Source organism: Hemitrygon akajei, chromosome 4 (assembly GCF_048418815.1).
Source record: "Hemitrygon akajei chromosome 4, sHemAka1.3, whole genome shotgun sequence".
Lineage (NCBI taxonomy): Eukaryota > Metazoa > Chordata > Chondrichthyes > Myliobatiformes > Dasyatidae > Hemitrygon > Hemitrygon akajei.
Window position 1 is genome coordinate 49,255,919 of NC_133127.1, and position 21,110 is coordinate 49,277,028.

Here is a 21,110-nt window from a genome sequence, read left to right on the forward strand (position 1 = left end):
TGGGAAAGGAACAATAAAGAAGGCCCAAGGCTTCTCAATGAGAATAGGAAGATACAAGCAACATGTAAAACAGGAGATGACTCAAGTATTTGTTTCATATAAATCATTATCCTATTCAGAATAATAAGAATAGCTTGGACTATAAAGGCTGGGAGCAGAAATATAAATCCTATTGGGATTTCAACAGATTTCATTCACAGTATTGCTGGAAAGTGGAGCACATCTCCACAGAGTGGAATTGAGGTTAGATATGTTTAGGAGAAGAAAAGGAAGAGTGGATGAGGTGAGATAAATAAATGTGGAATGTGAAACATTAAAGACACAGCTAAGAGTTCCTCCAGTATTTTGTGCTTGTTAATGAGAAACATTAACACTGGATGTATGATCTGCTTCTGGGCAAGAAACATGTTGCAGCCCTATGTAGGGTCCAACTTGAGTGTTGGTATTGGTTTGTTGTTGTTACATGTAACAAAATAGAGTTAAAAGCTTTTGTTTGCTGCCTTCTGCTCAGATCATGCCATGCATAAGTACATTGAGATAGTGACAAGAAAAACTGAGTGCAGAATCTGATCACTGTGCTGGCGTTTTCGGAAACAGAGTTACATGCCAAAATTGGAGTCATAGAGATATACGGCACAGAAACATGGCCTTTGGCCCACCAAGTCCACGCTGGCTTTTTTGTCCATCTACACTATCCAATTTGCATACATTGGGTCCATATCCTTGCTTTGTCTAGCCAAATGTCTGTCTAAAATTCTCTTAGATGTAGTTATCTGATTCCACCTCCTCCTCTAGCAATGAGCTCTGGATATCAATAACTCTGATGTCAAAAATGCTTTTTCTGTTTCTTTAACTTTATTGGAAATATTGTGTTTGTGTTTGTTTGTGTATATCTGCATTTGCATGCATGTGTTTGTGTGAGGCTGTCTGATTGTTTATATATGTGTGTGTGTGTGTGTGTGTGTGTGTGTGTGTGTGTGTGTGTGTGTGTGTGTGTGTGTGTGTGTGTGTGTGTGTGTGTGTGTGTATATGTTTGTAGATAGAATCAGATTAGCACAAAATCAATACAAAAATAAAATGTCGGCAGTTAAGGACACAGTAGGGCAAACAGCAGCTACTGAATTAAAAACTGCAATGTGACCCACTCTTTGCAGGGAAAGAAGGGAGAAAAATCAGGAAAAAAGAACCATCACAGATGGCGCCCAAGGTTTCATCTTAATAATCTAAAGCCTGGAGCTAGCAATAAAAACAATAGGAATTAAGTGCAGTATTCTGCTTCATACTATCTGGTACCTCTTCAAGCCATTCCTGCCCACCTTCTGGCCGTCCTCATGGGAATCAGACTGGTTTGTCAGAGAGAACACATCAAATGGAGTCATTCTGCTACAAGTGCACAAAGAGAACAATATTCCAAAAAAGTGTTTGTTTTAAGCAGTATTTACTCTCCCAAATTTCTCTCCATCACCTTGCCATGGGCAATTAAAAAGAACCTCAGAATGATGGCAAAGATGTAGTTGTAAAAATCAAAAGCAGCAGGTGCTGACTATAGCACTTTCCTGTGGTTAGGAAAGGCAGTATATGAATGTCACTCATTACGTGGTTCCCCTTGATGTGCTTTCGTATGAAAATATTTTCTAAAGTTATAGATATTTCCTCGGATTACATTTCAATGTACTGAAGTGGCTTATCTCCTTTTGAATATTGTATTGGTTATAGATATGATGCACAAGGCAAACCAAATATCGTAGATGTTTATACTTCAATGGAAAAACCTGCCTCACATCCAAAAACTTGTATCTGTTAGGTAATCGATGAAAGAACACTAACTTGTCTTGTATGTGTAAATATGGATGTATTATTTCCCTCTTTTACTTGCTATCTGTCTCACTTATATTTTCATCTGAGAAAGGTCTGATGACTTGTTTCAGAGTTGCGTAGAGCGGATTCTGTGCAGCAGGAATGAGTGTCCAGTACATTTTTTTCACAAGGGTGATGCGGTAGCAGAGTGTTAAGCGTAATATTTTACAGCTTCAGTGTTCTGAAACTCAGGGTTCAAATCCCGCTACTGTTTGTGAGGAGTTTGTAGGGTTTCCCTGTGGGTTCCTCTGAGTGCATTAGTTTCCTTCCACATTCCAAAAACGTAAGGTTTAGTAACTTGTGGGTGCGCTATTTTGATGCCAGAAGCATACCAACACTGGAGCACTGTCCCAGCACATAATTGGACCATCTCTGTCACCAGTGCAAATAACACATTTTACTTTATTTTTCAATGTACATGTGACAAATAAAGATAATGATAAGTGTAATTATTGATGAAGATACTGAGGTGTGACCATGCCCAATATCCATGGATGCCACCAAGTTCAATTGGTCCTGCCGTTTTCCTCTAGGTGGCCATGGAGTTGAAACGACCAAGAGAAAATAGCAAGTCCAATTAAACCTGTAGAGCAGGACATCGCAACAGACAATATGGACCTATGGAGCACACCATTCTAAAGGATAGTTCTCAGTCTCATTCTAAATTGAAGTCCAGTGAGAGTGTGTAGTCCTTTCAAACTGAGACACAAGCAAAGAAATTAAGAAGTAATACATAAGTAGAACCTGCTTTGTCTACTCCTTCCTGACTTTAACATAGTTGTAATTCAAGGAGAAGAGAGTATGTGATATGGAATAGAAGAAAATAACTTGGAAGGGGAGTTAGCATTTAGTCTTGCACTGTTTGTCAATGTGGAGACATATTGACTCAAAAGTGTTTGTACCATGTTCTTAGCACATCTTTGCCATGTTTTTTTCATGTTTTCCCTTTATTACTTTCCCAGGAATGGGACAGTTAAATTATAAACCATTTAGTTAAATTATATCCTCACTGACTCTAACCCTCAACATATTCTCTGTTGTAAATATAATGTGAAGAATACACACAATGATACCTCGTGTATCTAATAAAGTGTCCACTGAGGGTATGTTTCTGGTTCTCTGCCATTCTGGCCCATCTACTTCAAGGTTCGAAGGGTTGTCTATTCAGAGATGTTCTTCTGCACACCACTGTTGTAATGCTAGGTTATTTGAGTTACTGTTGCCTTCCTGTTAGCTTGAAACAGTCTGGCCATTTCTCCTCTGACTACTCTTATTCACAAGGCATTTTCACACATAGAATTGCTGCTCATTGGATGGTTTTCATTTCTTGCACCACTCTCTGTAAAATCTGGAAAAAGTTGCATGGGCAAATCTCAGAAGATCAGCACTTTCTGAGATACTCAAGCCACACGATCTAATACCAACAATCATTCCACAGTCAAAGTCACTTAGATCACATTTCTTCCCCATTCTGATGTTTGGTCTGAACAAGTGAACCTCTTGACTGTGGTTGCTTGCTTGTATGCATTGAGCTGCTGCTACATGATTAGATATTTGCATTAACGAGTAGGTGTACCCAAAACACTAGCCACTGAATGTATATCACTTTATTATTGCTTGACAATTCTCTATCAATGTTCCAGTTGACTCTGAGTTACCCCACAAGTTCTCCTCATCTCCAATGACATGGGTTGGTTATCTCTCTAGGAAAGCTCTTACCCAACTATAAGGAGGAAACTGTGACAAAGTCTTTGGAAATTCAGACCCAATATATCTGAACTTTTAAAACTGGAAACTAAAGCTATTTATACCTCACCCTTAACTTTCAAAGACATGATGTTTGTTTTTGATCCTGCAGTCCCTTTGTGGAATTGAGTTTCTTTAGGTAGATGGTTGGTAAGAAAAACAGGAAGTCTAAAAACAGTTCTGACAGCTAAAGAGGCTGGTTACTCAACTGAGTTGAGAGCACTGATGTTGGCAGTCATGACGGAGGCATGTGGAATCACTGAGGGTTGTGCCTGGTGCAAAAACAAAGCTGAAAATGGAAAAGAAAATACAAAATAAAGGTCAAACCATGTGGTTAACATCCCACGCTTCCTTTTCTCAGATAAACAAGAGGGAAAAATAGATAATCTTCAAATCCTGACAAGTGACTGGAGTTTATCATTTCTGTCTGGAACATCACCCCAGTAAAGTGCCCCAAATTTCTTCCCTTCCATTCGTGCAAACCCATTTGCAGGTCTAAACGAGAAGGATTGTAAGGAGTGATCACAAGAAATAAATTTATATTCCCTTGAATGAAAATGAAGAAATGATGTAACTTAAGCTTAATATGATTCAAGGATTTGATCAGCTGAACCAAAATTACTATTTCTAGTGAAGGTAGAATTGGGGTTAAAGTCATAACAATAGAGCTATGACTCGGTCAAAAATCACTAAATATATGACCTGATATATATCAACGGCAGCGTGTTGAACTTCTGAAGCAGTGCAGAGCACAGAGAGACTGCCATTTAATGTGCTTACCAACAATGACCCAACAAATTTCTTTGCTTATTACTTCAAATTTTAAAATGTGGAGAATTATCTCCTAATTAACATTTTTAGTGATTTCATTGAAATGTGCAAAATTCTTAGAGAATTGACAGGGTCGATGCAGTGATTATGTTGCCCTGGACTGGGGCATTTAGAGCCAAAGGTTGTAGTCTCAAGGCAGGAGTTTGGCCTTTTGGGACTGAGATATGAAATGTTCTTATTCTATAGGAGCACAATTACTGATGATATTCATGAGCAAGATCAGTGGATTTTTGTATATTAAGGAAATAATGGGAAATAGGATTAGTACAGGGAAGTGCAACTGGGGCAAAAGATTAGTCATGATCCCTATTGAATGGCATAGTGTGTAGATTAATCTGTTTGGTCACCATCTTAAGCAATAATACCATCATAAGCAACAATAACATTCCCAATCAATAACCTCTTGACTAGAACATCCTTCTCTCAACATTAGCTCAGATTTTTTTTTTCCATTTGGCGTATCTGATCTTATGGGTATGTTATATTAGGTCAGTCTTCTCTCTCTGCTAATTCTACTTGGTTTGCTGAGTAATTCCAACATCCTCTCCTATTTCAGATTTCCACCAATGACAGTGTTCTGTCTTTCCAAGTTCCAACATTTTTGGCTCTTTATTATCTCTGTTGCTCTTCTTCTATCTACACTCAGACTGATCAGCTTAATGAATAAGCTTTCATCGCCTTCTTCTACAGTGCAAGAACTGGATCAATCTCCATATCATTCTCCACAACTTCTGCCATCTCTAAAGGGATGCTACCACTAACTGTATCTTTCCCTTCATCCTCCCACCACAAAGCCCCCGCTTTCTGTAAGGATTGCTCTCAAAGCAATTTCCTTTTCCACTCATCCTTACCCACTGATATCTCTCCTGGTACTTATTCCTGCAAGCAGGACAAGTATTACACCTTACATTTCCTCCCTCACCACTATTCAGGCCCTAAGACAGTCCTTTGAGGTGAGACGACACTTTACCTGCGAGACTTTTGAGGTCATCTACTGTATGTTGTGCTCCCTGTGTCACCTCCTCAACATTAGTGAGACCCAACGTAGTTTGGGGGACCATTTTATTGAGCACCTTCACTTCAACTGCCTCAAAAGGTGGGACTTCCTAGGGACGACCCATTTCTATTCCACCTCCCAGTCCCTTTCTGAAGTATCTGTCTATGGCTACCTCTGCTGCCACAATGAAGCCATATTCAGGTTGGAGGAGCAACATCTCATAATCTGAATGGGTAGCCTCCAGTCTGATGGCATGAACATCGATTTGTCCAACTTCTCCTCCTCTTTTTTAATTCCCTTTTCTTGTTCTTCTTTCTCCCCTGCCCATCACCTCCCTTTGGTATCCCTTCTCCTTCCCTTTCTTTCATGCCCACTGTCTTCTCCTATCAGATTACTTCTTCTTCATCTCTTAAACTCTTCCACCTAATACCTCCCAGTTTCTTCCTTCATTCCCCCTTTCCCCAATCACCAACCTTCCCCTTCACCTGGTTTCAGCTATCACCTGCCAGGTTGTACTCCATCCCCTCCCAACTTCTTATCCTGGCTTCTTCCATCTTCTTTTCCTGTCTTGATGAAAGATCTCAGCCCATACGTTTATTTGTTTATTCTTTTCCCTAGATGCTATCTGGCCTGTTGAGTTCCTCCAGCATTTTGTGTGAGTTGCTCAAGATTTACAGCATCTTCAGGGTCTCTTCTGTTTATAACACTGGTCTCCACCCTAAATACAAATATTCCCTCGGTATCTCCACACATCCCCAGTTACACACCTTTCTGTCCAATTTTGATGAAAAATCATTGCCTTGAACTTTTATCTCTATTTCTTTCCCCATTGATGCTACCTGACCTGTTAGGCATTTCCACAATTCCTCTTTCTGCAGTATTGCTTCTCAAAACCTATTGAATATATTATTTTAGTTTGAATTACATTGAATTGAAGCACATTATAACTGTCCTTCACTCTATGTGTTACTGGAAATTACCCCTTTCAGCCCTTCGCATCTTATGCCCAATCTGCAGAAAATATCCCACTCTCCTGGCCATTTTCTGTAGCCATGCGGTCTTTCCGATTTCAAAAACTTTTGAAAGAAATGAATGACTTGGTTTCCAAGACTCTGTCAGGCGATGTATCCCAGATGCTAATCTCCCTTTCTGTAAAAATATTTTTCCTCATGTCGCCTTTGTTTCTTTGCCAATCATCTTAAATTTGTATCCCCTTATTCCAAGCCCTTCCACCAATGGGCAACAGTTTATCTGAATGCCAGTGACTGCTGGGAGTAATTCTGAACTTTCTTCCATTTATCTATTATCGTAAGGAGACCTCACTTTGGTAAATGTTATACTCATCAAGTGACATCGATAATCACAAATGAAATTTTGGTTTTCCTCCTGGAATTTGGAAAAGATTCCATGTATTCCCATTTGACAGTTTGTCTTGGGCTCAGCAATAATGCAAATTACTTAACCTTCATGTACAGGGGAAGTAAATAGTCCAGAGTGGTGCATTATTGTGTGTGCCAACTATAATCTAGATTTAAGCTTGTAATAAGACTCCCAACAACAGCTCCAAAAATAGTCTGATTTCACTGTGTTGAATGACTGGTGTAATGGAAGTGCGAGCTTTTTCAGGTTTTCGATGTTTTCTTCTCATGACCATATTACATCTGCTGAACAGATTGAAATATGAAGCATCTTGTCCTGATTTGGACCCCTGGTGATGTTAATACGCTAGAGGTTTATTTATATGTAGAAGAGAGAGATTGCACTTCCCTAATGCATAGTGAATGACTGAGGAATATAGCACTCATAAGTAATAGCTATATGACGCCAGCAGTTTATTTTCCACAAACCACCAGTTCCTGACATAAATTCCAGTGGGTGTTCACTCCTTCCAAATTATTACTGTTGAGCTGATGCTGTTTTCTTGAATACTTTTTTCGTGAATGTTGCTTCACAAAACACAGGTTTGACTGCACTTGAGGTGATGTGTAGAGTTGAAGGTAGAAAGGAGGTGATTGTGCTGGAGAGAATGTAGAGGCGGTTCACTAGAATGTTGCTCAGGTTGGAGTACTTCAATTATGGAGACAGATAAGGGAGGTATCAAGAACAAGCAGCCGTAGGTCTAAGGCCAGAGGAAGGAGTTTGATTGGGTTTTCCTGAGAAGTAGGTGTTTTACACAGCGATATTGAGAATCCTTTGCTAGTGGAATTGATCAAATCAGATGAACTCATGGGGCATTTAGAGAGGCATGTAAATAAATAAGGCATTGAAAGATATGGAAATAATGTGGGCAAAGGGGATTAGTGTTGGTGGACAAAATGGTTGACACGGACAAATGGGTCAAAAGGCTCATTTCTGTCTCTACAACTTTTTGACTCTGGATAGGCTGGGTTTGCTTCCGTGGAGTGAGGGAGGCAGAGGGTTATCCGCATGGAGGTACTGGCATTTAAAGTTATGAGAAGCATAGGTAGAGTAGGTGTTCAAAGCCTTTTTTCCTACAACAGGGGTATCAAAAACAAGAGGATGGTATAAAATTGAGAGGAAGTTCTAAAGGGGATTGCAGATGAACATTTTTTACATAGAGAGCGATTAATGCCTGACCCTCTCTTCTGGAGAAGGTGGCAGGGACATAAACAATTACTGCATTTTAGTGACATTTAGATAGGCTCTGAAATAATCCAGGAATGGAAAGCTACCAGCCTAATGAGGGTAAACGAGATTAGTGTCGATGGGCAAAAAGTTCAGCATAAACATGACAGACAGAAGGGTCAGTGCTATACAACTTGCGACTTACTGCTCTGCAAGGACCAGGAGCATCTTTGATAGGTTGTGAGAGTTCCTATCAACAATAGACTGAATTTCAGCAATTGTGCACAGCAGGCTTGTTTACTTGAGAGAACATGAAACAGCAGCAGGCTCCTGGAAACCCAATCCGCCATTTAATAAGATCATGGCTCGTCCTTTGCTTCCTTGCTTTCAGTTTTAATATCTTCGGATTCTCTTACTTGGGTTCAAAGGCCGTGGGTCATCTCTGTAAAACCTATTGATCTCCACTTTGTACTGTATTTATTGACTGAACATCTACAGCACTCTGAGGTGAAAATTCCAAAGAATTAGAATTTGTATCAAGTATAAAGGGACAGTACATTGTTAATGGTAAAACCCTTAACAGTGTTGGTCTGCAGAGGGATCCAGGAGTCCAAGTCCATAGCTCCCTGGAAGTAGCTACACAGGTTGATAAGGTGGTAAAGCATTCATGTAGCATACTTAAACACAAGACTGCAGATCTGCAGATGCTGGAAATCCAAAGCAAAACACACAAAATGCTGGAGAAACTCAGCAGTTCAGGCAGCATCCATGAAGAAGAGCCTTTTGGGCTGAGACCCTTCTTCAGGATTTGAAAAGAAGGGGGAAGACACCAAAATTAAAAGGTGGGGGAAGGGGAAGAGGGATAGTTAGAAGGTGGTAGGTGAAACCAGATGGATGGGAAAGGTAAAGGGCTAGAGAGGAAGGAATCTGAAAGGAGAGGAGAGTGGACCATAGGAGAAAGGGAAGGAGAAGAGGCACCAGGGGGAGGTGATAGGCAAGTGAGAAGAGGTAAGAGAACAGACTGGGGAATAGAAGAAGAGGGGATGGGGAGGGAAGATTTTTTTTAACTGGAAGGGAAAATTGATATTCATGTCATGAGGTTGGAGGCTAACGAGATTGAATAAAAGGTATTGCTCCGCCACCCTGAGAGTGGCACAAGAGTAGGCCGTGGACCAACATGTCAAAACCATCGGAAAGTTCCGCTTTTGGCGGATGGAGCAGAGATGCTCGACGAAGAGGTCCCCCCAGTTTATGACGAGTCTCACCAATGTAGAGGAGGCCGCATCAGAAAAACCAAATACTATAGGCAACCTCAGCAGATTCAGAGGTGAAGTGTTGCCTCACCTGAAAGGACTGCTTGAGTCTCTGAATGGAGGTGAGGGAGGAGGTGAATAAGCAGGTCTAGCACTTTGGCTGCTTGCAGGAATAAATGACAGGAGGGATATCAGTGGGGAAGGACAAATAGACAAGGGAATCATGGAGGGAACAATCCCGCCAGAAAGCAGAGAGTGGGGGGGGGGGGGGGGGAGGTAAAGATGTGCCTGGTGGTTGGATCCCTTTGGAGATGTTGGTGGTTGTGAACAATCATGCTTATTAATTGACAAATTGAGTTCAAGAGCCAGAAAGTTATGTGCAGCTTTTAAAAACGCTAGTTATGTCACACCTGAAGTATTGCATTCACTTCTGGTTGTCCTATTAATAAAGAAGATATCAAGCCTTTGGAGAAGGTGAAGAAGCAGTTCACCAGGTTGATGCCTGGATTTGAGGGAATGAGCCATTTGGAGAGGTTGGACAAACTTGGGTTGCTCTCTCTGGAGCAGGGGAGGCTGAGGGGAGATCTGACAGTGGTTCATGGTTATGAAAAGTACACACAGTGTACATAGCTGATATCATTTCCATGGGCTGAAATGTCTAATACCAGAGGGGATGCATTTATGGTTGGAGGGATTAAGTTCAAAAGAGATGCATGGGCAGGACTGTTTTACATAGTGAGTGGCGGGTGCCTGGAATTCATTGCTTGGTGTGGTGGTGGAGGAAAATATAATAGAGGCATTCAAGAGGCTCTTGGATAGGCATGTGAATGTGTGGGGAATGGATGGATATGGGCATTGTGTAAGACATAGGGTTTAATTTAGTTAGGCATTTGATTACTAATTTAATTAGTTCAGCACAACATTGTGGTCTGAAGGGCCAATCCTGTGTTGTATGTTCTCTGTTCGCTGCATAAAGAAACATTTGGTCCTCTCATTGCTAAATGGTTGACCTTTTTATGTGAGATTTTACCCATCTGTTCTAAACACTCCTGTGGAAGCAGCTTCTCAGCAATTACTCCATCAATTCTTCAGATTCTTGCAAGTCCCAATAACGTTACCTCACGTTTCCCCAAATTCCTTTCACACGCAGAACAGTAGTATTAGCTCCGTCCAAGTGTAAGCTTTGACTCAATGTAAAAGTAAATAGCATAAGAAAAATTGATGCTTCAGTAATGGCTATAATGTGATTAAACTAATAGCTGTTCTCTTGTACAAGGAACTACAAGTGAGAGGCCAATCTCACTCTTCTCATCTCACTCCTTACACCTCACTCCTCATCCTCAACCTTACTCCTGCTTTGGCAATGATAGGGGTGTGAAAACAAGTAAGGAGATACAGAAACTATCTATTATTCAATTGTTCACTTTGTGGTATGCAACACTTTTCCCATCATTTACTTGAAAATCAGATGGAAGCAGATTAGATTCAAAAGTACTAAACACTAAACTCTAATTAAGATAAATTGATAAAGATGCATCATTTGTGAATTCAGAGTGCCCCAAAGAGCCTTTGCAGCCTTTTAACTATTGAAGGGGTGATAAAGGGTTCTTGGTCTGAAAGGTTAACTGTTTATTCAATTCAATAAATGTTGCTTGACGTGCTGAGTTCCTCTAGCGTTTTGTGCATGTTGCTCAAGATTTCCAGCACCTGCAGAATCCTTTGTGTTTATGTGTTGTTAAAGGTTTGACACTGCTGCAAAACAAGGAAAGCATGCGAGTCGATCAATATACACGTACACAAAGCCCTGTGAACAACAATGAAGCAGTGAGCAGATAAACACCAAAGAAAAATTCAGCCCAATTCCAAGTCCTGGTAGTGAACATCCCAAAATATCAGGCTGTACAGAAATGTCTCTCTAATAAAAATGGCCATTTCTGAGTCACCAGTACTTTACAGAATGATCTGCTGCTATTCATCCTCCATTCCACTTCCATTCATCCCATCAATACTGAGGCTGAAAGAACTCTGAAATAAAAACAGAAAATACAGGGAAGAATCTGCAGCGTAGGTAGCATCCATGGAAAGAAACCAGAGCCAACAATTCAGATGGAAACTTTTCTGATCAAGTGTCTTCAGCCTGAAACATGAGACGGATAGTAAACAGGACTCTTTACGTGAGTGTTATTTTGGTATCAGAGAATCAAATACTTGGGTAGAAGCCAAGGAATAGATTGCACTTTCAACTGCTGATTAATTCTGTATACTTTCATCCTTCATAATAAGCATAAAATCATCATTTATTCTGAACTTAAGGACCTTTCAGAGAAGTGTTCCACTAATCTGAGGGATAAGGCATTTAGAGTGACATTTCATATTAGTTCCAGCCAAATTCAGGAAGTATTCATCACCCTTTGGTCCAGGTATATGAGATAGGTAGTGTCTTAATTTAATTTAATACAAAAGTCAAGTGTGTCTTTAGAAACTTTGACTTTTGTGGTGAGCATGGTTGAAAGCTATTGTGGCCTAACCTGATTTAAAACAACAAATGCAAGACAATCTACTTCATGTTTAAATAATTGGCTCAATTAACTCTTCAAAGGAGTACCAGATATAAGTTGATAAATGAGCCAAGTACAAGGACTCAAGAGTCATTCTGAGCCCCTATCTGACTATGTGGCCAAATGAAAGATCTACCGGTACTCTCAAAATGTTAAGCTCCAGCAAGAGAGAAGTTAGAGGTTGATTCCACACATCCAAAAGGTGAGATTGTACAAGGGGCCTTTGACCAATATGGTTAAGGCTTCAGGATAATGCTGTTTCCTAGCTCATCATCCATAGCCCTACAAGTTATAGTTCTTCAGGAATTCACTGGATACAGCTTAATTGAGGTGAGGGTTTCTACCTCCATCACAGGTCAGATAAAGTTTCAGACACATGCCAGTCAATGATCCCTTTGCCAACTAGTGTAAATTAATTTCTTTGTACCCTCTCCCAGATGCTGACATCTAGGAGAGACTCATGCTTTCCCTGGTTTTCCTGTCTAGATTTCTTTTTAGCATTCCATATCAGAACCTACAACCTTCTAATCCCATTGGATTAGGAAGCAGGGAAGCAAAAACAAAGGAACAAATGGGGTAAAAATGCACCTTAATGACTGTTCAAACATCCACAGCCCAGCTGAGCTTTCACTATTCAACTGACAAGAATAATTGGTTTAAATCTAAGCCCAGAACAGAAACATTGAAACTCTGTAGCAGCCATGTCACAGCAGTGACAGAACATAATATATGTTCAGAGGATCGGTTTTATTCCACAAACTTAACATTTGCTCTGCAGCCTGCTCTCCTTTGAAGAGGATGACAGCTGTGTCGGGTAATTAGCTTCTTAATGAAAACAAAAAGGTTCTTTTATCAGCCGACTATAAAATGAATTATTGTTGGACCCCACACTGTGTCAATTTTATGCACAGTGCTATCATGCTCAGCAATTTTGGGCAGCTTTACAACGCATGAATTACATCTGCTGCTGCAATGTTTTTGGAGCTTAAACGTTTTTGTGTAATAGCTCTCAGCACGTTTGGCAGAGACTTGTGTCCTTCTGGGATTGCTGACAATCCCTGAAAGAAATCAGGAGAATAATTATGGGAAGGTCAAATGTTAGATACTGTGAATCCATTAAATGATTAACCTTTATGGAAAAGTTATGAATAAAGGACAGAAAAAAACCCTCCCAGGCCACAAATACAAATAGTATAAAATGCAATTGTCCCAAGGTCAGTTTATTGCTAATTAGAAATCTTAGTATTCAGATTTACTCAGGATATCAAAATGTTGGAATATTGTGCCTGGTTGGTGGGATTATATGGGCTGTGATCTTATATGTGCTCTTGAGTGAACCTGGACTTTAGTAATGCTACTACCTTTATGTTTAATTGTAAATGTAGCTTTGAGGTTCAAGTCCTTTTCCAATTGAACTAAAACCGTGTCCAGTTTCATCACAGCATTCTGGAGCAAGGGCCAACAACGCACATTGGGTGTGGTTGATTCTTCTTCATTTTATGGGTCCTGGGGGCTCAGAAAGTCATCCCACTATCTTCCATGATGAATACAGCCAACATGTCAGATGCCATAAAGGTAGGCAATGGGAAGGAGTATTCACTTTTCAGCCGTTCAAACTGCTAATCATCTTCCTGCACTTCAGAGAGAAGCCAAAAACATAAATAAAAACATTTTCATTGTAATGAAGACTGGAACTGTGATTTTTGTTAAATAAGCTTAAACTGCGACAAATCACATTGCATGTTCCTGATGTGCCCTCAAGATGTTACAGTCATCTGAGCTTTTAAGTTTCTGAGGGGAAACAGCAGCATGTAATAGTATTTAAATCGGAGCACCTTTGGAGGAGCTTGTTAAATGGACATACTTTCTGCACAAAGGCCCTTTTGCAAATGCCCTTAATCTGCATGAGGCAGAAGGCTGGTGTCATTCCAGTCTCTACATTTACACACTGTGTGGATCTGAAGGGAATAAATGTAAATAACAAGTAGAAACATCCTTAGCACTATTTTCAGGAAATGAAGTGTGCTGTGGTTATGTTACAGAAGCTGAATCTTGTCCACATTCTGTAGGCATCTGTCTGGTACTGCCAGGTTTCCTCAGGATTATGTCAGACTGCCACAGGAACTTCCTAATAAGGGAAACCGGTATTGGGAAATATAACAACGGAGTCCTTAGAAAACCTGATTGCACTTGCAATGCTCCCGGAATTAATGTTCTGCTTTTTCTTGACTCTTCTTTGATGAAGCAGGGAAGTTTGATTCCTTTGTCATGTTTTTGTGACACCTTCTGATTTCCAACAAAGGTATTTGCTCCTTCATTTTCATCAGATAAACAATGAAGTTACGATGCCTGGTTTTGTGTGGGGAGATAATTGTAAACAACCATCAGCAGATATCCTCTCCCGAGTCAAGGGTTCTGTCTGCCAGTATCATAAATACTGCTACCACTACTGAAGCTGCTGCAAAACAATGCCCAGGAACAGAAAAATCTCAGCACCAGACCCCGGCAGGGGCAAGTACAAAATGGAAAACACAACCTTCCTCTTCTCTTAATTTCACCAACCCATAGAAAAACCTGTTCATAAAGCAGTGGAGCAAAGAGTGGAAAATTGGTTTGAGAACCCTGTGGTGATGGAGGACAGTGCCTCCTCATTATATACATGCAAAGCTCTATGAGTCAAATGAAGGTCATTAGAAGTTAATTATACTGCAGGAGAATGCTGACAGAGTTTAGATACCGACTGCATGAAACGCTTCCAGTATCTTGTCACATATTTTCTTCATAACAATTAACTTTCTTGGTGTTTCTCTCTTTGTTTTTGAGTTTGCCTTGAGTTCTCAAAGATATTGCAAGGAAACAATTCCAACGAGTATAAGGTGATGTATTTTGAAAACTCAAATAAGAGTAAGACATCCACGTTAATTATAAAACACTAGGACATACCAATGAACAGGGAGATGTTAGAGTTCCAATCCGTAGTTCCCTTTCTTCTGTTCTTCTTCATAGCATTCTTTCTTCTGTTAAGACTGGCTAACAATTCAGTAGTTCTGTTTTTCCGCTCCTTTCTATCCTAGAACATAGAATATAGAATCCTGCAGCATAGAAACAGCCTCTTCTGACCACAGTATTGTGCCAAACTAAACTAGTAATTAAACTAATCATTTCATCTTACAGAACATCCATATCCATCCATTCTCTGCACATTCATGTGCCTATTTAAAAGCCTCTTAAATGTCTCTGCATATTCACATTCCAGTTATCCACTGATCTCTGTGCCCCACACATCTGCTTTGAACTTTCTCCTTCTCACCTGAAATGCATTTGACATAGTATTAGATATTTTGATCCTGTGAGAAAGAAACTGTTGTCCATCTGATCCATGCCTTTCATAACCTTTTAAATTTCTGTCAGGTCTCCCCTCATAGCTTGTGGAAAACAACTGTAGTTTGCCAACATCTCCTTGTAGTACATGCCCTTGAATCCAGGCAGCATCCTGGCAAACCTCTTCTGCACCCTCTCCACAGAAGTACAGCTCAGGAACATGTCCTTTGGCTCATCTAGTCCATGCCAAAACCATTTAAACTGCCTGCTCCCATAGACGTGTATCGGGACTGTAGCCCTCCATACTCCTACTATCCATGTACCTATCCAAACTTCTTTTAAACGTTGAAATTTTACTTGCATGGACCACTTGTGCTGGCAACTCATTCCACACTCTCATGATCCTCTGAATGAAGAAGTTTCCCCTCACACTCCCCTTAAACTTTTCACCTTCCATCCTTAACCCATGACCTCTAGTTGTCCCACACAACCTCAGTGGAGAAAGCCTGCTTTCATTTGTCCGATCTATACCCCTCATAATTTTGTTTATCTCTATCAAATCTCCTTCAATCTTCTATGTTCTAAAGAATATAGTTCTTATTCAATCTTTCCTTATAACTCAGGTCCTCCAGACCCAACAACATCATTGTAAATTTTCACTATACTTTTTCAAGCTTGTTTACATCTTTCCTGAAGGTAGGTGACCAAAACTACACACTATACTCCAAATTAGACCTCACCAATGTCTTCTACAACTTCAATGTAGCATCTGATCTCCATAACTCAATGCATTGATTTATAAAGGCTAATGTGCCAAAATCTTTCTTTACAACCCTATCTAATGTGACACCACTTTCTATTACACTCATACCATTCACTGTGCAGAACCTACCCTGGTTGGTGCAAAACCTCACACTTGTCTGTATTAAATTTGATTTGCCATTTTTCAGACTATTTTCCAGATGATGCAGATCACTCTGCAAGCCACAATAGCCTTCCTCACTGTCCACTACACCCCCAATCGTGGTGTCATCTGAAAATTTGGTGATACAATTAACCTATTATCCAGATCATTGACATAGATGACAGACAAACAAGGAAAGCTCTGCTAGCTCTGACATACAACATTAATTAAACTGGAGCATGGATAGAGGGTCATCACATTACAGACAAGGCATAAATAGACTACAGCTGATATTTAAGGAGATATTTCATTTTTCTTAAATAGTTAAGTCAAGAGGGATATCAAATTTAAGGGAAAGACAAACAATACTGTGAAGATTAGTACTAACCTAGTAAAATGTTAGTATCTATAATTTACCAAAGGGTGATGGAAAAAGAATAAAAATAAATTATAGAGTAACCTTGCAAGGAATATACAAAGCGTCCATAAGTGCAAGCAATATCAAAAGCATCCTTTAGTACAACAAGGCTGGTCTCTCTGGCATGGTTCCAGAGGACTGAAGAAGTGAAAATGTCACTCCACTTTTTAGGAAAGGTAGCAGAAAGAAAATTATAGACCAGTTAGCCTGACCTTAGCAGTTGGGAAGTCAACTGCTAAGGATGAGGTTATGGAGTACTTACTGACACAGGATAAGATAGGACAAAGTTAGCATGATTTCCTTATGGGAAAATCTTGCCTGATGAACTTTTTCAAGGAGATTACACATAGAACAGATAAAAGGGATGCAGCAGATATTGTATATTTGGACTTTCAGAAGGCCTTCGACAAGGTTCCACACAGGAGCCTGCTTACCAAGTTAAGAGCCCAGGGTATTACAGGAAAGTTACTAACATGGTTAGAGAATTGGCTGATTGGTAGGAGGCAGCGAGTGGGAATAAAAGGATCCTTTTCTGGTTGGCTGCCAGTGACTAGTGGAGTTTTGCAGGGGTCGGTGTTGGGACCGCTCCTTTTCATGCTGTATGTCAATGACTTAGATGATGGAATAGATGGCTTTGTTGCCAGGTTTACAGATGATACAAAGATTGGTGGAAGAGCAGGTAGTGTTGAGGAAACAGGTAGGTTGCAGAAGGACTTAGACAGATTAGGATAATAACAAATGTAATTCAATGTTGGAAAATGTACGGTCATGCTCTTTGGTAGTAGAAATAAATGTGCAGACTATTTTCTATACTGGGAGAAAATCCAGAAATCTGAGATGCAAAGGGACTTGGGAGTCTTTGTGCAGAACACCCGAAGGGTTAACTTGCAGGTAGAGTCAGTGGTGAGGAAGGCAAATGCAATGTTAGTATTCATTTAGCATTCATTTCAAAAGGTTTAGAATCCAAGAGCAAGATTGTGATGCTGTGGCTTTATAAGGCACTGGTGAGGCCTCACCTTGAGGATTGTGAACATTTTTGGGCTCCTCATCAGAGAAAGGATGCCCTGGCATTGGAGAGGGTTCACAGGAGGTTCACAAGGATGATTCTGGGAATGAAAGGGTTAACATATGAGGAATGGTTGATAGGTCTGGGTCCGTACTCAATGAAATTGAGAAGGATGAGGGGAGATCTCACTGAAATCTTTCAAATGTTGAAAGGCCTAGACAGAGATGATGTGGAAAGGATGCTTCCTATGGTGGAGAAGTCTAGGACAATAGAGCACAGCCTCAGGATAGAGGGGCATCTATTTAAAAGAAAAACGCAGAGAAATTTCTTTAGCCAGAGGGTGGTGAATTTGTGGAATTTATTACCACGGGCAGCAGTGGAGGGCAGGCTGTTGTGTGTAGTAAAGGCAGAACTTGATAGGTTCTTGATTGGACGTGGCATCAAAGTTTACAGGGAGAAGGTTGGGGGAGTGGGGCTGATGAGGGGAGAAAAGGATTAGCCATGATTGAATGGGGGAGCAGACTCGATGGACCGAGTGGCCTGATTGTGCTCCTATGTTTTATGGTCTAAAAGCAATGTAGCCAATAACATTGATGCAGGTCAAAAATAGCACTCTAACTTAATCCCACTCCCAGGCAGTTTATAAAATGTATCATGGATTTCTCTCCAAAGTATTCTTCCTATAATGGTCTGGTCAGAATTGAATGCATTACTCCAGATTAAGCAGAGTTTTATAAAGCTGCTTTTAAAAAGCTTCCTGGACGAAGGAAGATACAAATAGGACATACAGTACCCAGTAAATTGCAGGGTAATAAGAAATGTTGATGAATTGAAATATGTTGGGTTGGGTCGATAATTTAATTAGTAGGATCCTACTCTTTGTCTTGAACAAAGGAAGACACTGTTACTGCTGGAGATCTGTTACATCAGTTCTAAGTCATTACTGCAGATGTTTCAGACCCGGCTTCTTGACATAACCATGGTGTCGAGCTGCTCATTGTTCCAATTAAAGTTCTGAAGGGAGGCTGTTTTGTTGATGACTGCATCAGGTTCAAGTGGATGACAGCATGCAGAATGATCTAGACAACATCCAGACATGAACTTATGCAACAAGTAACATTTGTACCACAGAAGTGCCAGACAGTGGCTGTCTGCAATGAAACTGTGCCTAACTGCCTACCCTTGACATTCAATAGGATTACCACTGTCGGGTCCCGATACACGCATATCCTTGGGATTATCGATGATTAGAAATTCAATTTGACGAACTGCATAAACACTGTGATTGCAGAAGGTTAGAGGCTGGATATTCTACAGTGAGTGACTGATCTCCAACACCCCAGATTGCTAGCTGCAAGGCATAAGTCAGAAGCTTGAACAAATCCTCTCACTTGCCAAGGGTACAGCTTTATCAACTCTCGAGGATCCAGCCAAACAGGATCCTCTTTTTGCCACCCCATTAATCGCCCAAAATAATTACTCTCTCTGTTGGTCTTGATTTATTATTGTCATGTGTATCGAAATACGGTGAAAAACCTTGTTTTGAATGCCATTCATACAGATCTTTTCATCATATTAGTGAACTGAGATCGTACAAGGGAAAAGCAATAACAGAATGCAGAATATAGTGTTACAATTAAAGGGAAAGTGTAGTGCAGGTAGATAATAACCTGCAAGGCCTTGATGAGGTAAATAATGTGTTTTAGCTACAGAGAAAGTGTAGTGAAGTAAACAAATAGAGTACAAGAGACATGATGAGGCAAACTGGGAAATCGAGAACTCATCTTTATTAAACGTAGAGCAAGCTTACAGGTGAAGGGTTTTCTCCTTCTCCGAATTCACATACTGATCTTCTGAGAAGCTACAAATAGATTTGAATGTTGTAGAATTATCCCCATTTCTGACATTTTGATGAAAGGAAGTTCACCGAGGAAGCAGCTGCAGATGTTTGGGCTATGTGCGCTGCTTTGGGGAAGTTCAGCAGTGATGTCCCAGGAAGAGATGATTGACCCCTAACAACTGCAGCCAACAACGTTGTGTGAGGTATGACACCCTTCAGTTCTGTTCCCTTTGATGCCACGCTCTGTCAATTGTTGCCTTCATCTTACCTCTGGAAATCAGCTTACTGATCTGTGTTTAGGCTAAATCTGTGAATGGGTCTGAAACTCGGCCATCCTGACATTCTCCCTTCTCTCCCCTCCCATCGGCAGAGGAGAAGAAAGACTGAAAGCATGCTGAAGGATAGTTTTTATCACTCTGTTGTAAGACAATTGAATGGATCTCTGGTACAATAAGATGAACTCTTGATGGCTACCTCATCATGGCCTAGCATTCTATTTGTCTACCTGCACTATGCTTTATCTGGATGTGTAGCACTTTATTATGCATTTTGATATCAATTTTCCCTTCTAGTACCTAGATGTATTATTGTGATGACATTTTCTGTATGGATGTCATTAAAAGCAAAATTTTTCATTGCAAGTCAGTACATGTTACAATAATAAATCAGTTTACTAATTCATACCTAAGGTTGATAGGTTGTAGGAGGATCACAACTCTGCTGATGACACATTGAATTACTTTGTTGGATTGTATTTGTCTTGCTTTATGGACAAAGGACTTGCGTGGGTTATTTTCTGTTGAAGCCAATGTTGTAGCAGTTTTGATAGAATTTGTCTCAACATGCAGATATTTCTGGAAAACTAATCCTCACCAGAGTCACCGGGATATTGAACAATACACACAAGATACGAGAGGAACTCAGGAAGTCAGGCAGCATTTATAGGAGGTAATAAACAGTTCATATTCCTCTGACCTTCAAGTACTTCCTTTTAAAGAATTCTAAAACGCATTTCCTATTCCTTTCATTATTTAAGAACAAAGACTGCAGAAGCAATTCACTGGGATTCTCTTTGCTCCAACAGCCTTTCTTATTCTGTGCTTTCAGCTCTTTCTTGATATCACAGCGACTGTATCAAATTGCTGAAGAATGGCTTGTCTGATGGTTGGGGCCGCGGCCATTATTCTTAATACCAACTGTGGGCTCCCAGCTAATACCTTTTCATCAATAGCTGAAACCACGCAACCTAAAGCTGCAGAAAAAGGTGGTGCTAAATTGGAGAAAATTATTTAGAGGAACATGTAAATAATGAAAGGAATAGGAAATATGTTTTATAATTCTTTGTTTGGGAGTACTCGAAGATCAGAAGAATATAGAAACAGGCCTAGGCTATTAGATCATGAAGCCTCTTCATTTTGCAATTTAAATTGACTGTATTTTCATCTGTGCTCTCCTTTTAAGTTATTTTTATCGGTGATTTCCTCTTCTGTTTTTGAAATCATTGCTATTTTCTTTCTCTCCCCCTAGGCAGATGTTGGAGATTTAATCCCAACACGTCCCATCAACAGAAATAGCAGCAGTTGTTATACTTCCAATTTAACTTGCTGATAAAGGTGCCCGCACAGACAGGGAGAGCCGGGGCACAGTGGAAGAATTACAATGAGCTAGAGCAGAGCTGCAGATCCACCTAAAAATAGCTTCAGCACAAGCAGTGACGCTGCTGGGGTTTTTACTTGTCTGCATCATTACATTGGACCATCTGCCTTTGTCTCTCTCAGCAACTCCCTGCTTGT

At 40.3% G+C, this 21,110-nt stretch overlaps 1 protein-coding gene across 2 annotated transcripts in view; it reads left to right on the forward strand.

The window, feature by feature from the left end:
• nrg1 (neuregulin 1) overlaps positions 1-21,110 on the forward strand; it is a 402,950-nt gene that overhangs the window by 47,580 nt on the left and 334,260 nt on the right. The window lies entirely within an intron of this gene.